Below are 18,538 nucleotides of genomic sequence, written 5' to 3'. Positions count from 1 at the left end.
ATAGTAAAATTTGGATAATTTGTTATAATCAACAGAAAAAAAAGTCTCGGATGACTGGCAGATTTTGCAGTTGCCAGGGACAGCACAAAAAGTGGGGCTCTTAATCCTTGGAGGAGGGGACACGATAAATATATACTGGGCCCTGGGCATATACCTGAAAGAGTTGAGAGGGTTGGGGAATAAAGTGGCAGGAAAGCAGGACTGTAATCAGAGAAGTGGACATGTTCAGGATGAAAAAGAAAGGACAAGTGCAGGACCAAGAAACAATTTAGCATCACTGACATGATTAAGTAAACTGTTACTGGTGTTTAAATTAAGCAAGATGTCCAGGGACTACAGCTGTTGTATTTATTTTGGTTGCATGTGATGGGAGCTGTTACTTCTCGGCTTGGCAGCCTCTAGATGCAAACTGGAAGGTTCTAGCCAGCCAAGCGAACGCAGGCGTCTGCTACACTCCGCCCCCAACAGAATGGGAAATAAGGATGCAAGGGTCTTGATTGTCGGGTGCGCGGAGTCAGGATGGACAACTGTGCTTTTCTTCCACCTATTTGTTCTTGTCCCACCCATATCTGAACTGCAACTCATTGACCTTTATGCCAGGAGACCTTAACCTTGTTAGTCAGATTTCCAGTCGAATTAGGATTGATTTTAATGCCTACATTTACGTTGCTGCTTTGGCTTTTCTGAAAAAGTCTAGCTGCGCCAGTTCTTCCTTGGTTCTCCACACCCACTTCCCTTTCCCTGAGACCCCGCCTTTTCTCCCAGCCCAAACCACAAAAGGCCGGGCAGCTCCAGCCCCATCACGGTGCCCCGCCCCCTCCCCGAACGTCGCAGTGCTGCAGGGAAAGGAGGTGCGACCAGACCCGGACAGGGTTAAGCGTAGGGGGAGTGTGGCTTCATCCTTCCGCTCTTCGGCCAATCGGTGAAGTCCTTCTGAGGGAAAAGGGAGTACCGGGGAGTACATACAGTCCAAGTAGTTTTCCCTTTTTCTGCCACGTCCCAACCATTGACGTGAGCCCACTCCTCGGGTTCAGATTGGACATATGGATTTTTCCCGCAGAGGCCCTTTGAGTCTATTGGTCGGTGCTGGCTTCGGGGCGGGACTTGAGTGCCCGCCTCCTTCGCCTCTACCGCGGCGCAAGGGGCGGGACGCGCCGCCACCGCCTCTGCTTCCGCCGCCGCTGCCGCCGCCGCAGCCGCCTGCCACTGCGCGTTCCGCGGGGGAGGAGTCGGAGGCGGAGAAGAAGGCGGTGGTGGCGGGTGGAGGATCGAGAGCTGTTCTCGCTCCGGAGCCGCTGCACAGTTCGGTGAGGGGATTTTTTTTTTTTTTAATCTGGCTTGTTCTGATGTCAGGAATATGAGGGTCGGGGCGAGGCAATTGCTGCCTTCAACCCCTCCGTTTCTTAATTTCTCTCCTCGAGAAGGTGTGGGGCCTGTCCCTGCCCGCTGCGCCGGCCATGGTGGGTGGGGTTGATGGCTGTGAGAGGCCTTCTTCGCCTCTTGGGCCCGGTCCAACCCGGACCTGGGGCCGCGCTTGAGTCCGTGGCCACCGCGCCTGCTAGTCCCGGCGAATGGCATCGATTGATCTCGGGGTCTCCACCGGCCGCTCTTGCCTGCTGCGGCTCCTGCTGTCCTTGCTGCCTTGGCCAAGGACCCCGCTGCTTTTCTGCCGACACTGGCGGCTGTATGAGTGTGCCCCCCACCCAAACCTCACAGCCGCCTTCTCGGCCCATTTCCAGCCCCCCCGCATAGAGCTGATCATCATACGCCACAGGCCTGCAGCCCCCTTGCCCCGAGAAACCTTCCGGTGCGGTCGCTCTCCTGGCTGTATTTGCATTTTCCCCGATTGTCACCCAGGCTCGGGTACGCAGACACCCTGTACAAATCATAGCAATCGTTCTTCTACCGATATTGCCACCATTCCATCCATCTGAGCACCCCTCTCGCACATCCACCTCCACTTTTGGCCTCCCTAAGACTACTGCTTGTAAATCATGTTGCGCACATTCAAAATGGTGAGTTTAAAGTCGCCCAGACCAAGTTGGAAAAAAAAGGAGGAGGTAAATATTCTTTTTTTTTTTCAGGGAGGAAGAATACTCTGTTTAAGAGACTTCCCTCTCCAAGGCATTAAAATTTTTTTGCTTATGCATGGGCCCTGCTTTGCGTCTGCTGTTTCTGTGAAGTTTACGACTTAGAAAAAGCCTTACTGTATTGTTATTTTTTTATCATGATCAGTTAAATTTCCTTAAAATGGCAGTCACCTCTGCTGAAGACCACAGATAATTTGAAGAGTATGTAAATAAACATGATAACAGAAGTAAACGTTTAAACTATTTTTTTTTAGTTTTTTCCTCCTAGAATTCATGTCATTTTTATAGAAAATAATTTTAAGTGTCAAAAATTAATTGCAGAAATGCAAGCTCGATGGAAAATTTAACAATATAGAAAAAGGACCGTTAGGTAAAAGTGAACATTTTTCATCCCCCAACCCCACTCCACTGTCTAAAGTTAACCATTTACTGTGCATCTTCTACGTGCGTTTCTGAACACATTTACATACATGTAAAGTTGGCTTTTTGCGGGGAGGTGAGAGGAGTACCACACACATTGGTGTGTCACTTGCTGCTCTGACTTGTTTATAGGTATTGGACATTTTTATTTGTTTTAAGTAGGTCTTTAGTATACTAACAAAGGTTAAGTGGTATTTCATTAGTTTGAATAAGCTGTAATGAACCATTCCTCTGTTGAAAGACATTCAATTTTTTTTTTGCAGTCACAAATAATGCTTTATTTGAAGCCAACTTTTTAACGTATTGATTTTTAATTACAAACTTTAAATCTTAAAAAATTAAGAAAAGTTCCAACAGTGTGGAAGAATGTAAGGTAAAAAGTGCAGCTCCCGCTCCCCTTTAGTCCCACCTTTATCTTAAAAGTCAGCTGTTAGAGAAACTTCCTCTGTATGTGATTATTTCCGTTGCATGGATTCCTATAAATGGGTTCCTGGGCTAAAGGGTATGCATATTTAAAATTTTGATCACCATTTTTTCCTTTTTGCAAAATTACTCGACTCTTAGGCATTTCTTCTCCAGATGAACTTTACACTCCATTTATAAATTAAGTGAAAAAATCCTGAGGTTTTTTTGAATGATGTCATATTGAAATTTTAGATTGTTTTGGGGCAAACTGACCTTTATGATACTGAACCTCTTGCCTCAGAAAAGTATGCATATGTGGTGTGTCCTTTTCTTTTATTCACATCTTGCTTTATATTCTTAAGTAGAGTTTTATAGGGGTTTTTTTTCCTCCCTATATGTTATCACATTCCTTTCTAATATTCCTGGCTATCTTATGGTTTGATTTGCTCCAGTGGTTGGAAACTCTCAGTAACATTTTCTCTTTTTCCTTTTCTGGTCATAGGGAAACTTTTGAATTTTTTGTTTATCATGTATCTAATCACTTGAGGTAATGATTATCTGAAAGTTTTCACAGTTTTGTGGCTTTCTTTTCATTTTTTATAACTTAGGTGTTTTCCTCATTACTTTGGCTGGTATACTTCCTATGTAATTGTGAATAATAGCGATAGCTAAAAACATATTTTCTGACTTTGAGGGGAATGCTTCTGATTTTTTTTAGCTTTGATAAAACTTTCTGATAAAGGGAATATTAAGTTAAAATATTTTCTTCTGTTCTTGACTTTTCCCAAGATGATTTTATTGTTATCTTTTATTTCAGATGACATTTTTAAAAACCATAGTGGGTATTGAACTTTATTGATGTTTTTCACTTCTTTTTAGTGTCATATAAGAGCATCACTAATATTCCTTGGTTAATATTTTCCCAAGAAAGTTCCATTTTAAAGAATTACCTTGAGGACAATTTACATACAATAAAATGTATGTATTTAAAATAGTTCAGTATATCTTGACAAATATATAAACCCCTGTCACCACCACCGCATTCAGGAGTAGAATGTTTTCATTTCCACAATCAATATATAGAATGTTTCTCTCATTCCCAAAAGTTCCCTTCGGCACTATATAGTGACATTTTTAACCCTCAGCCCCAAGAAACCATTCTCTCTTTCTCAGTGTAAATTGGTTTCATTTGTTCTAGAATTTCATATAAATAGAATTACATACTCTGTTACATCTAGCTTTTTTTGTTAGAATGATGGGTTTGAGAATCCTAAGTACTTCTGTGTTTAACCAGTTCACAACTTTCAATTGTTGAATAATAGTCCATGGTATTGAGTTACCACAATTTGTTGACCATATCACATAGTTATGGATAAATGGATTGTTTTCAGTCGGGGGCTGTTACTGATACAGCTGCTGTGAATATCCATTCACGAAGTTTTGTGTGAACACACATTTTCGTTTGTCTTGGGTACACATCTAGAAATGAACTCTGTTGCATTGTATGGTAACTGAATGTTTAATATAAAAACCTGCCACACTTTCTCACTTACAGTTCCAGTTGCTCTACACCCTCATCAACAGTTGGTTATTTCAAACTTTTTCATTTTAGCTCTCTAGTGGGTATGTAGTAATATCACCCTATAATTTAATTTACATTTATCTGATGATTAATGATGCTGAAAATTTGCTTTTGGTCATTTGTGTGTCTTCCTTTGTGAAGTATTGATTCAAATCTTTTGCCTGTTTTTAAACATTGTTTCTTTCCCTCACTGAGTTGTAAGAATTATACATATTTTTTTGTGGAAGTCCTTTCACCCACACAGACACATATATACACAATGCAATCTGAGCTTACCTTTCTTTTTTCCTAACTTTTCAGAATAGAGGAGTTTTAAATTTTGATTAAATTCATCAATCTTTTATGATTTGTGTTTCTGTGTTCTAGGTTTGCTTAGTGTGAAGTTACACAGATTATGTTTTCTTCTACAGGTTTTATAGTTTTGGCTTTTATGACAAGGTGTATTATACATTTTAAGTTGTTTTCTCAGGTCTAGCACCATTTGTTAGGAATAACAAATTCTTTGATTTCCTCATTGAAGTAACTTGGTTAAAAAATCAGTTGCGCATATATGTGAGTCTATATTTCTGGACTAACTCCTTGATCTTTATACCTGTCATTTTGCCAGTTCCACGTTATCATGGTTATTGTTGCTCTACAGTAAGTCCTGAAATCAGGTAGTGTGAGTACTCAGGACTTTATTTATTTATTTGTAGGACTTATTTGTTTTTAAGTTTTGATTTGAATTTCAGTTAGTAAACATACAGTGTAATGTTAGTTTCAGGTGTACAATATAGTGATTCACCACTTCCACACGTCACCCTGTGCTCATAACAAGGGCTCTTTTTAATCCCCATCACTTATTTCACCCATTCTCTCTTCATCTTTTTTCAGGTAACCATCAGTTCTCTATTTAAAAGTCTGTTTATTGGTTTGCCCCTCTCTCTCTCTTTTTGTCCCTTTCCTCATTTGTAAATTTCACATATGAGTGAAATCATGTGGTATTTGTCTTTCTTTGACTGACTCACTATTTTTCTTTTTTTTTTTTAATTTTTTTTTAAAGTCTATATATTTATTTTGAGAGAGAGAGGGAGAGAGAACTCCAAGCAGGCTCTGTACTTATAGTGCAGAGCCTGACATGGGGCTCAAACTCATGAACCACAAGATCTTGACATGAGCCAAGATAAAGACTTGGATATTTAGCCAGGCTCCCCCCTGACTTACTCTTTTTCAAAATCATCCTGGCTGTTTTAGTTTTTTTGCTTTTCCATAAAATGTTTTTAGAACTGACTTGATTTCAGTCTTTCACTGTCAAGTATAATATGGTCTTTTATCAAATTATTCTTATATATTATATATGTGTTGTATTATCATGTTAGGTATACTAGGCCTTCTATGAAGTTAAGTGTGTTCTTATTCTGTTCCTTGTTTGCTGAGAATTTTTAACAAGTGGACATTGAGTTTGGTCAAATGTTTTTACTGTATTTATTGAGGTGATCATATGATATGTTAATAAGATTAATTACATTGCTTTATTTTCAAATGTTGAATCAGTTTTGCATTCTAGATATATCTCATTGGGCCATTATGTATTATCATTTTCATAAATTGGTAGATTAGATTTGCTGATAGTTTGTTGAGTACTTTTTTGTATTTATGTCCACAAAGGATGCCTTTTCATGTAAAGCTTTGTATTAGGATCATACTGGCCTTAGAGTTTGAAAGTGTTTCTTCTCTTACATTTTCTGAAAATTTTTTGTTAAGAGTGGTATTTGTTTGATAAATCTTAGAGTTTTCAAGCTAACCCATCTGGTCCCAGAGTTCTCTTTTTAAAAGGTTTTCAAAGATAAATTCAATTAACAGTTATAAAATGATTAGGGTTATCTCTTCTTGAAAGTTTTTGGTCTTTGCGTAAATCACTTTTACTCACTATATGAACTTTAGTGCTTTGTGTCTTTCAAGAAGTTCATCTGTTTCAGCTACTGTCTGTAAGCTATTGTAATGATGTGTTTACATTTATTCGTCATGTTGACAGTGTGTCCTCTATTTTGTCTTTATTAGTTTATCAATTTTATTAATTTTTCCAAAGATCCAGGTTTTTTTTATTGCATGAATTGTTTTTCAGTTTCATTGATTTTTGCTCTTTTACTATTTCTTTGGTATGCTTTTGGGTTTAAATCCAGTCTGTTAGGATTTCTTAAGGTATAAACTTGAGCTGTTGATTTGAGACCTTCTTTTCCTTCTAAACACTACTTTAGATATTCCTACAACCCACAACTTTTGTAATGTTGATATTTTCTAAGTACTTACTGTGACTTTCACTTTGGCCCATGGTTATTTACAAGTATATCATTCAATTTCCAAATATTTGGAAATATATGTAATAAATATATAGAATATATATGTAAATATACCTTTTTGTAATTGATTGCAATGTTTCTTGTTTTGGAGAACGATAACATACTTTTTATAAGGACAATATTCTTTTTTCCCTCACAGTCTGATGTTACTTAAATATGATGTTAGTATCATCACTCTGCCTTTCTTTTGTTAGTGTTTGCATAATAATGTCCTTTTACTATGTATCCATGCCTTTGTATTTAAAGTAGATTTGGTATAGACAACTCACTTTCTTTTTAACCCATCCTGACAATCTGGATTTTTAATTTGGTTGTTTAGACCATTTATGTTTAATGTAATTATTAATGTGGTTGGATTTAAATCTCCCTTAGTTTTTTATTCAACGTATCTGCTGTAGGTTCTCTCTTTTTGTATTCATTATTCACTACTTACTTTGCCTCTTTAAAAAATTTATACTGGTTTCTCTGTGATTTGTATTATACATCTTTAATTTCGGTCTATATACAGACAGTGTTATACCACTTTTTATATGGTATCAGAGCTTCTTATTAGTATATTGCCAATTTCTTCTTACTATCTTTAACACTGTTACTGTCATATATTTTACTTTTATATATGCTGTAAGTTCAAAATACCTTGCTAGTATGCCCTAGTCAATGTGACTATTTAATTTGAATTTCAAGTAGTTAGTATTAAGTTTAATTTCCTCCTTGTACTAGCCATTTTTTAAGTGCTTAGTTGCCATATGTAGCTTGTAGTATTCAAATTGAACTGTAAAATATAGAACATCTTTATCATCTCAGAAACTTCTATCAGTGAGTACTACTTTACACAGTTCTGTTTTGAAATAAATAAATTACGGAAAAATACATTTTGCGTGTACCTTCAATTTAATTATCTTTGGAGTTCCACATTCCTTTGTAGAATCAAATATCTGTTTTGTACTCTGTGTAGTTCAGGTCTTCTGGTAACAAAGTGTCTTGGGTTGGCTGCAGCTTTTTTTGGTTTTTTGCTTTCCTTTGCTCGGTATAGGATTCTTTGTTTACAGTGTTTTTATTACATTACTTTAAGGATGCCATTCATATAATCTTTTTGCTTGTATGGTTTCTGACCAGAAGTCAGGTGTAATTCTTATCTTTGTTTCTCTGCATCAAAAATATTTCCTTTGTTGTTGGGTTTTTATAGCAGGTTGAAAATTATTTATCTTGAGGTATCTGTGTTTTCTATTTATAGTGCTTTTTGTGAGTGTTTGCTGAGCCTTTCTTAAACTTATGGTTTAATTCCTTAAATCATATGTGGAAATTTCTCAGAATTTTCTCTTCTAATATTTCATCTGTACCATTTACTTGCTCTTCTTGTGAGAGAATCAAGTTACATAGGTGGTAGTTCATTTCATACAGTCCTGCATTTCTTGGAGGCTCTGTTTTGTTTCCTCTCCACACATTATTTTTGTTTTTGTTTGTGTTTTTAAGTTTGTATTTCACTTTGGGTAATTTTTCATTTATACTTTCCTCCCCTGGTCCTTTGATGAGCCCATAAGTGCCATTTTGTCTTTTGTTAATATGTCTTTTATTTCTTACATTTGCATTTCCATCTTGACATTCTTGATCTGTTTCCCAACACATTTCCAGTAGTAAAAGTGTTTTGTTTTGTTTTACTTCTTTTACTCATTCCCTAGCTACAGAGGACAGTGATTAGGGTCCTTTTGTCAGTAGTGTAAGCCTTTTTTTTTTTTCTTCTCATGTATGGGTGAAAGATGTAGGTAGGACTTTATATTCTTCCCTTGTTGGCAGTCAGTACCTTCCACCCTGAAAGAAGGCCTCTTTAGCCTCCAACCTATTCCCAATCTTTTCAGCACATAGTAGAGATCCATGGATAAGAGCCTGGAAGTAGGTGCCAACTTTCTGTTTCTGCAGTTCTCAGATTTTGTACTCTCATCCAGCCCACACTTTGTCTTTACTGGCAAGATAATTGCCTGAGATGAGAAAATTTAAAACACTGTTTAGAGGAAGATAAATTATTCTGAGCCTCTAGGAAACAACACTCAGCAAAAAGAAAGATGCATTTTGTAATTTCAAGGGAAACCACTGAAAGATTGATAATAAAAGGTATTTTAAACAAGCTAGTAGGGGAAATAAAATGGAATAGTTAAAAAAAAAAATTGACCAGTACCAGAGAAGTCAATTAAGGAAGAATAAAGGAACAAGGAACACGTAGAATGATGATAGTTAAACTTGTCTATATTGGTAATTATGTTAAATGTAAATGGTTGAAACCCTTCAATGGCAGTACAAGTATTGTTAGGCCTTATAAACAAGATCTCCCTATGTTTTATGTATAAAGAACACCTTAAGTGCAAAAGTACATGTAAGATAAAAGTAAAATGATAGAATTGAGTATTGTCTGCAAACACCAAAAGAAAGCTGATTGTCTATATTAATTTGTATAAAACAGATGTAGGACAAGATGTATTATAAGAAGTAAAGAGGGGGGTGCCTGGGTGGCTCAGTCCGTTAAGCCTCCGACTTTGGCTCAGGTCAGATCTCACATTTGTGGGTTCGAGCCCTGTGTCGGGCTCTATGCTCACAGCTAGCTCAGAGCCTGGAGCCTGCTTCCGGTTCTGTGTCTCCTTCTCTCTCTGCCCCTCCCCCTCTCATGCTCTGTCTCTCTCTGTATCAAAAATAAGACATTAAAAAAATAAAAGAAGTAAAGAGGAATATGTTATAATATGTGGGGCAATTCATCAAGAAGATATAATTGTAAGTGTATGTTCACTTAAAATAGCTTCTGAACAGAGAAGTTAGTATAACTAACAGGAAAGATAGATATGTATTCATAGTTGAGGTTTTAAATGTTTAAGTAAATAATAGAAAAGTTATATAAAAAATCAGTAAAGGAATACAAAGTTGGATAACATGATTAATCACCTTGACAAAATTCACGTTCATAGAACATTATATCTAACAACTGAAAACTATACCTTTTTTTTTTTTAAACGCATTTGGGACATTTGAAAAAATATTCTGATTCTTAAAGAAGTATCATCACATTTTAGATTGACATTATGTAGTACATGTTTTCGGATCATTGTGGGATAAATTACAGTTCAGTAATAGAAAAATAACTGGAAAGATTCCAGATGTTTGGAAGTTAAGCAATCCTTTCTAAATAGTCACAGTAGAAATTAGAAAACATTTCAATCTAAAAAACAACAAAATGTTGCATCAGAATTTAGAAAATGGATTGCTTTGAGAGAGCTTTATATTTTTATATGCATATCAGTAAAGACAAAAGGTTAAAAATTAATAGTTTCAGCTTGCAACTGAGAAAAAGAAAATAAAAAGAAGGAAATAGTACATATAAAAATAGAAATTGATGGACTATAAAGGTTTTACAGTTTGTTGAGATAACTTTTTTAAAAATAATAAATCTGGAGGCACCTGGGTGGCTCAGTTGTTTGAGTGCCCAACTCTTGATTTCAGCTCAGGTCATGATCCCAGGGTCATGGGAGCTAGCCCCATGTGAGACTCTGTGCTGAGTGTGGAACCTGCTTAAGATTCTGTCTCTCCCCACTTGTACTCTCTCTCTTAAAAAAAAAAAATGTCAAGGGGCACCTGAGTGGTTTAGTCAGTTAAGGGTCTGACTTTGGTTTTGGTCATGATATTTTGGTCTGTGAGTTTGAGCCCTGAATTGGTCTCTGTGGTGACAGCTCAGAGCCTGGGGCCTGCTTCAGATTCTGTCTCTCCTTCTCTGTGTGTCCCTCCCTCCGTCAAAAATAAACAGTTAAGAAAAAAGTTTTAATACAAAAAGATAAGCCTATAATGAACTGATGAAAAAAATGGAAAAGACATACGTTACCAATACTAGGAATGTAAAGGAGGTATTGATACAGTTCTTATAGATGTTAAATTGTTAATAAGGGGAAATTATGAACAATTTTATATTGATATGTTTGATAACGAGTGAAAAATCATAATTTTTTGACAAATATAACTTAATCAGAACTGACATGGGAAATGGAAAATGAATTATATAATGTCTGTTAAACAAGTTGACTTTATCAAAAACTCTTCCATAAAGAAAACCCCAAGCCCTGATGGCTTCACTGGTAAATTCTAAACATTTAAGTAAGATATACTGCCACTTTACATAGACCCTTCTCAGAATTAAAGAAATATCTCGCAAAATATTTTGTGATTTTAGGATAGTCTTAACAGGAAAATCTGACAACATGACAAAGAAGGGAAAAGTATAGGCCAGCATTTCTCATGAACATAGAGACTGAAATAATCCACTGATATGTAGAAAGAAAAATATATCATAACTTTATTCCAGGAATGCAAGGTTGGTTTAATATTTTAAAGTTAACCAGTATAGCTCATCTCTTTAGGGAATAATACAGAGAAACAACAGGATCATTTCTGTAGATACAGAGGAATCATTTGACAAGGTTCAATATCCATTCAGAATAAAAAAAATTCTCATCAACTTAGCAATAGAAGGAAATATCCTTCACTTCCTAAAGGGCATCAGAAAACACAGCTATCATCATGCTCAATGATAAAACCTTGTGTCAGTCCAATATCTCTCATATTCTGCCAAATTGGAGTCCTAAACCGTGCCTTCAGGTAAGTAAAGTATGAAAATGGGAAAGAAAAAAGATATAAATACATTAACCAGCAAACTATTAAGATAAGTGAATTTAGCAAATGACTCGATACAAGGCCAGGTTGCAGAAAAGAATCATAAGGTGTATAGTAGCAGCCAGGAATGTATAGATAAAATTAGAAAAGTACATTTAGAATAGCATCAAAATATGTAAGATATCAAATAATAAATATAATAAAAATTGGGGGAAACTATACTGAGAATAATAAAAGTACTGAGAGACATTTTAAAATACTTAAGTGTAGAAATAGTTCATCTTTATAGAGCAGGAAACTCAATATTGTTACAATCAGTGTCCCACTAGTTGTACTCTAGGTTGAATACAGTCTAAAAGTTTCAGATATTCTTTTAATTTGGACAAATGGATTACATTTATATCAAAATGCAAATTTCTCTCAGGTCAAGACTTTCTACAGATTTATAGTCATTAGGACAGTGTGTATTAGGACAAGGTAGATAAAATGACCAAAGGAAGAATATGACTGTCTAGAAAAAGACCTTCACATAAAGGTCGTTTGAATTGGATGGATCATAGATCTAAATGTAATAGCCCAAATTATGAAGCTTCTAGAAGAAAACCTAGAATACTCTGATCAACTGGGCAAAAACTTCTTAAATAGAACATAAAATTGATAAGTTAGATTGTATAAAGTAAAGAATTCCTGTTTATCAAGATATCATTAAGAAAGGAAAAGGCAAGCCACAGACTGTAAGAATATTTGCAATAAATAAGTCTGGTAAAGGACTTGTATCTAGAAAATGTAAGTTACAAAAGAAAAGGAAAAAGGCAAACTCAGTTTGTAAAAACATGTTAAAAAGTGATCTGTTTCTGTACAAAAGGTAACCAGAAGGCCAGTGTTCATAGGTAAAGGTGTTCTACATTATTACTCATCAGGGAAATGTCAAAATGAAGCACTGTCACAGCCCTACCAGAATGGTCAGAGTTAGAGACTGACAGTAACAAGTGTTGCTAAGGATAGGAAACTGATACTTTTATATATTGCTAATGGGAATGTAAATTGTTTTAGCACTTTGGAAAATTAGAAGTAACTGTTAGAGCTAAACATAGTCCTGTACTTTCAGATCATAGTACCCAAGAAAGGTAAAAATATGTATAGGAATGTTTATAACAACATGAATGAATCCCAGAGACATTTTGTTGAGCAAAAGTAGACACACACAAAAGAGTTCATACTGTATGATTCCACTTGTGTAGCTTAAAACAGTAAAAACTAATCTGGGGGAGTAGAAGTCCAGAAGATTGTTGCTTCTGGATTGAGCGGAGTAAATAAATTGGAAGGAATAAGAGAGAATCTCTTTTGTATCTTGAACCAGGTGGTATTTATTCAGATGTTTAACATGTAAAAATTCTTTGAATTGCAATGTATGTTAAGAGTTTCCTGCTTAATAGTTCTTCAACAAATGAGAAAAGGAAAATAACTTGAAAAGTTTTAATCATGAAAATTTCTAAACAAATTTCTGTGAAGTATAAAGAAACTCATACAACATCTTGCATCAAAATTTTGTCATGCTTGTTTTTCTTATCGTCCCAAACCCACACACATAAGCTCTATGGGTGTGTGTGTGTGTGTGTGTGTGTGTGTGTGTGGTTAGCACACATCCAAGTGTCTAAATATCACAGGTATATTAATTTGTTCTGACCACATCTTGTGAATTTTTATCATCAAATGAAATTTGCTGTATTTGGTATGCGTAACATTGAATTTTCTATTTTCCTTTATTCCCTGTACTCTCGTTATTTGTTTTCTTGGCTCATTGACATGGAAATAAATCTGTGCTGTTTCTTGATCTGGAACTGATTTTTCTATCTAAATGAGAGGTAAATTTAAAGAATATTCTCCATCCTATTTTTTGATGGATTGATATTTTATTCTTTGGTTTTAACCTCCAGAAGTGTAAGAGAATAAATTTCTGTTGTTTTAGGGGGAAAAAAAGAGGCAAGGAAGGAAGATAGATAAATAGATTGATAGACTGATTTTCCTCAAGAGGGTGGTGGAAGGTGAGTTTGTGTACACACACACACAGTGGAGTATTATTGAGCTATAAAAAAGAATGAAATCTTGCCGTTTGCAACAATATTAATAGACCTTGAGGGCGTTATACTAACAAATCAGAGAAAGACAAATACTATATGATATCATGTGTGGAATAAAAAAAATAAACACAAACAAAGCCTCAAAAATAGAACAGATCAGTGGTTGCCAGAGGTGGGAGTGGGAGGCAGGCAAAATTGTTGAACAGGGAGGTAAAAGGTACACTTATAAAATAAGTCATAGGGATATAATGTATAGCAAGTTGTCTGTAGTTAATACCATATATTTGAAGGTTCCTAACAGTACATCTTAAATGTTTTCATCACAAGAAAAAAAATGTTACTATTTATGGCAATGGATGTTAACAGACTTAACTTGTTAAAATTTTTTTAAATTTATTTTATTTTTTTAATTTATATCCAAGTTAGTTAGCTTATGGTGCAACAGTGATTTCAGGTGTAGATTCCTTAATGACCCTTACCCATTTAGCCCATTCCCCCTCCCACAACCTCTGTAGCAACCCTCTGTTCTCCATACTTAAGAGTCTCTCAGATTTTGTCGCCCTCCCTGTTTTATATTATTTTTGCTTCCCTTCCCTATGTTCATCTGTTTTGTATCTTAAAGTCCTCATATGAGTGAAATCATATGATATTTGTCTTTCTCTGACTAATTCTGCTTAGAATAATAGCCTTTACTTTCATCCACATAGTTGGAAATGGCAAGATTTCATTCTTTTTGATTGTTGAGTAGTACTCCATTGAGTGTGTGTGTGTGTGTGTGTGTGTGTGTGTGTGTGTATACACATACATCCATTCATCCATTGATGAAGATTTGAGCTTTTTCCATACTTCATCTATTGTTGATAGTGCTGCTATAATGAACATTGGGGTGCATGTTCCTCTTTTGAAACAGCATACCTGTATCCCTTGGATAAATGCCATTAACTAGACTTAACTTTGATTATTACTATGTACATATATCAGATCATTATGTTGTATACCTGATACTAATATATAATATGTGAATTATATCTCAGCTTTTTTAAAAAAGTGATTTATTTTTGGCTCCCAGCTTATGGGTCACAGGTATATAGATCCAGGCTTTCAGTTGAAGCTCTTCTTCTGGAAGTTCAACTGATTTCTTGTACGCTTTGCCTAAAATTTTATTTAAATCAGTCAGGTTTAATTCTAAAAGTAGAAGTGTTCCTGATTCAGTAGCTATTTAGTGAATATTTATTTGGTGATAGGTAGACTATGAGAACTAAGCAACAGTTCTGAGATTGCCAGCAAGCAAACAAAACATGAGTATAATTCATTTTGATTCTGTCAGCACTTTTCTTTGCTGAGAATAAGCAGCTCTTTCAAAGGAAGAAAATATACTTTCATGAGATGGTATTAAAAAAATCTTTGTTCTTGAGGCACCTGAGTGGCTCATTTGGTTAAAAGTCTGACTCTTCGTTTTGGGTAAGGCCATGATACCATTCTTGAGTTCAAGTTCTGTGTCAGGCTCTGTGCTGACTATATGGAGCCTGCTTGGGGTTCCCTGCCTCCCTCCATCCCTCCCTCTCTGCCCCTTCCCTTCTTGTTCTCTCTATCTCTCTTTCTCAAAAATACATAAACATTTTTTAAACTAACTTTGTTTTCATAATAGAAATGTAAGAAAATTCAGTATCTATCTGTATAAAATAAGATATTTAAATTATTTGTTTTTGTTATTTTGTACAGGATAATTTGTTATGCTTCAGTAGATGTAGTAGTTCTGAACATTTTAATCCCATAGTTTCTTTAGGTCAGAAATTCAGGAGCAGCTTGACTGGGTGGTTTGTCTCAAGGTTTCTCCTGAGGTTGCTCTCAAGATGTAGATTGGGACTGTGGTTATCAGAAGATGTGATTGTGACTTAAGGTGCTGCTTCCTAGGTGGTTCATTCCCATGGATGTTGCCAGAAGACTGCAGTTCCTTCTGGCTCTTGGCAGGAATTGCCAGTGCTTCAACATATTGACCTTTGCATAGGGCAACTTTAGTGATCTCATGATTTAGCAGCTTGCTTTTCCCAGTGATCTCCCCAATGTAGCAGCTTGCTTTTTCCAGAGAGTGTGAGCTGAGAGAGAGCAAGGAGAAAGCCACAATGCCTCTTATGCCCTCATCTTGTACCTAATACATTGTCATTTCTATCACATTGTATTCAACAGAAACAAGTCACTGAGTAGAACCCACCTTGATAAGGAGCAGATTAGGCTCTGCTTTTTGAAGGGAGAAGTATCAGAGAATTTGTATCTAAGAATTATTTTAATTATTCTACCATACGATTCTCAGAGGTATGATGATGTTACTAAAGTAGGTAGGCTACATTGCAAAAATAACAAATGTGTTTTTTTAAATATTACACAAGCTGTGTTATTAGTTGACTACTTACTGCAGTAGAAATATGTTGGTACCAAAGGCAATTCAAGATGTAGGTCTACTATAAACTACCACTAGCTTTCATTTAATTTGCCCGTGTATCAGAATTGGAGTTTAGATCCAAGTATACTGAACATTTAGCCCTCTCTTTTCATTATATTTCCTCATTTCCATCTGAGAAAGGAGCACAGAATTGGTGTCTTTCATTCATCCGTTTGTTCAACCATTTACATACATACTGTGTTAGATGGTGTATTAGAAACAGTTCATTTAATAGACCTACTGTATCCAAGTAAAACTAAAACAAGGTCTTGTCTTTAAAAATCCCAACTCTTTAAATTCTGTTGGAGGCATATATCCCATACGCTGCTTTCCTTCGTATTCGTTTGAAGGTTCTTTCTATTGCCTTTCTATAGCTGCTGTCATGTCTATCTTCATTAACAGTTTAATGTGATGACTTATAGGTTAATAAGATCTAGAATTAATACTTCATTGATTCAGTTTTAATTCTTAAACAGCAACACATTTATAGGTTTGTTTTATGATAATTAGAAAAATAAATAATTGCATATGAAATGAATAAACTCAAGTAGAAAGGAGTCATATGTTACTTATTAAGTGAATAGTACAAGGAGCAAGATATTAATTCAGCAAAGCAAGCATCTCAGAGACAGTGTTTCTGATTCACTTAAGATATAAACTTGGGGGGCATCTGGGTGGCTCAGTGGTTAAGCTTTAACTTTGGCTGGGATCATGATCTCAGTTTGTGAGTTCAAGCCCTGCATTGGGCTCTGTGCTGACGGCTCAGAGCGTGGAGCCTCCTTTAGATTCTGTGTTTCCCTCTTTCTCTGCTCCTCCCCTACTTGTGCTCTGTCTCTGTCTTTCTCTCTCAAAAATAAACCAACACTTAAAAAATAAAAAAAATTAAAAAAAAAGCGTCAGACTCTTAAAAAAAAAAGATACCAACTTGGGACTGATGAATTAACCATTTTTAATCTTGATACACCACTGTGGTTTTTATTAGCTATTCATCCTCTTTTCTACCTGTTCAGCTTTTTCCCCCCGTTTTATACCGTTTTTAATATGGAAATGAGATAACACTGTTATAGATACTTGATTGTAGCTTGCCTTCAATGAAATAGAAATAATTAGTATCTACAGAGAGGTTCTAGTCTACGTTTTAGTCATAGTCTACATTTTAGTCAAAGAAGCAGATGACAAGAAAGCACAAGAAATTTAAGATTATTACAGAGAATACAGAAAGGCTCAAAGTAAAAGTGGATGAAATTTACCATCTTCATAGAGTGAAAATAAGAACAAAAAGTTCACAGACAAAGGGTTAATCTATATAGGACAAATACAGAGAAAATAGGAATTTTTTTAAAAGGACATCTTTGAGACAAACCGATATGAATCTTTAAAACAGCCCAATAGTGGCTGTGTAGGAGAAATTATAAAATGGCCTGCCCCTAAAAAAGTCCTGTGGAATTATAGAATACCATTTATTATGAGGATCTCCTAAATATTCCAGGGAGAAAACTTGGTTTACTTACCAAAAAATGAGAAATAACTTGGCAGAATGGGATGCCATATCGCAGCATGGGATGCTGGAAAACCATGCCTTTCAGAGTTTGGAAAAAAATGTTTTTTTCTTGAACTCTACCCAAAGTGTGAGGGAGAGATGAAAATGTTTTCAGGCATGCGAGGACCCAAAGTTTACCTCCTTATATAAAACTTCTAAAACAAACACTTGCTGTTCTGGTACACACACACACACACACACACGAGAACATGGGATTCAACTGAACTCAGAAGCAGAATGTATGGTGGGGGTCACAGGCCTTGAAAACAAGTAGACTAAATTTTGTTGGAGGGTTCAGAAGAGAATACCATTAAGAAGCAAGTAAAATCACATTGAAGAAAATTAGTAAGAAACAGGGTGACTTTCAGGAGTTAGGTATTCTTTTCAGTTCCTTCCTTTCAATATCTATGGCATTCTAACATTCTGATCAGGCTTTTACATCCACCATTTTACCAAAGTTGCTTTTTTTTTAAATAGTTTGTCAAATTGGTTTCCATACAACACCCAGTGCTCTTCCCCTTAAGTGCCCTCCACCATCACCACCACCTCTTTTCTCCCCTCCACGTTCCCCTTCAACTCACAGTTCATTTTCAGCATTCAATACTCTCTCAAGTTTTGCGTCCCTCTCTCTCCCCAACTCTCTTTCCCTCTTCCTCTCCCCCAGGTCCTCCATTAGGTTTCTCCTGTTTTCCTGTTAGACCTATGAGTGCAAACATATGGTTTCTGTCCTTCTCTGCCTGACTTATTTCGCTTAGCATGACACCCTCGAGGTCCATCCACTTTCCTACAAATGGCCATATGTCATTCTTTCTCATTGCCATGTAGTACTCCATTGTGTATATATATCACATCATCTTGATCCACTCATCAGGTGATGGACATATAGGCTCTTTCCATGTTTTGGCTATTGTTGACATTGCTGCTATGAACATTGGGGTACATATGCTCCTATGCATCAGCATTTCTGTATCTCTTGGGTAAATCCCTAGCAATGCTA

At 36.0% G+C, this 18,538-nt stretch overlaps 1 protein-coding gene across 1 annotated transcript in view; it reads left to right on the top strand.

Annotated features, from left to right (window-relative positions):
* Window positions 1-1,178: 1,178 nt before the first annotated feature.
* PJA2 (praja ring finger ubiquitin ligase 2) overlaps window positions 1,179-18,538 on the top strand; it is a 69,672-nt gene continuing 52,312 nt past the window's right edge. Inside the window, exon 1 of the mRNA XM_029942681.1 lies at window positions 1,179-1,307. The gene's annotated coding sequence lies outside the window, so the exon portion shown is untranslated. The remainder of the gene's footprint in view (window positions 1,308-18,538) is intronic.

The sequence above is a fragment of the Suricata suricatta genome, chromosome 6, assembly GCF_006229205.1.
Source record: "Suricata suricatta isolate VVHF042 chromosome 6, meerkat_22Aug2017_6uvM2_HiC, whole genome shotgun sequence".
In the NCBI taxonomy this organism is placed as follows: Eukaryota; Metazoa; Chordata; class Mammalia; order Carnivora; family Herpestidae; genus Suricata; species Suricata suricatta.
This window is presented reverse-complemented; position numbering and strand designations above follow the sequence as displayed.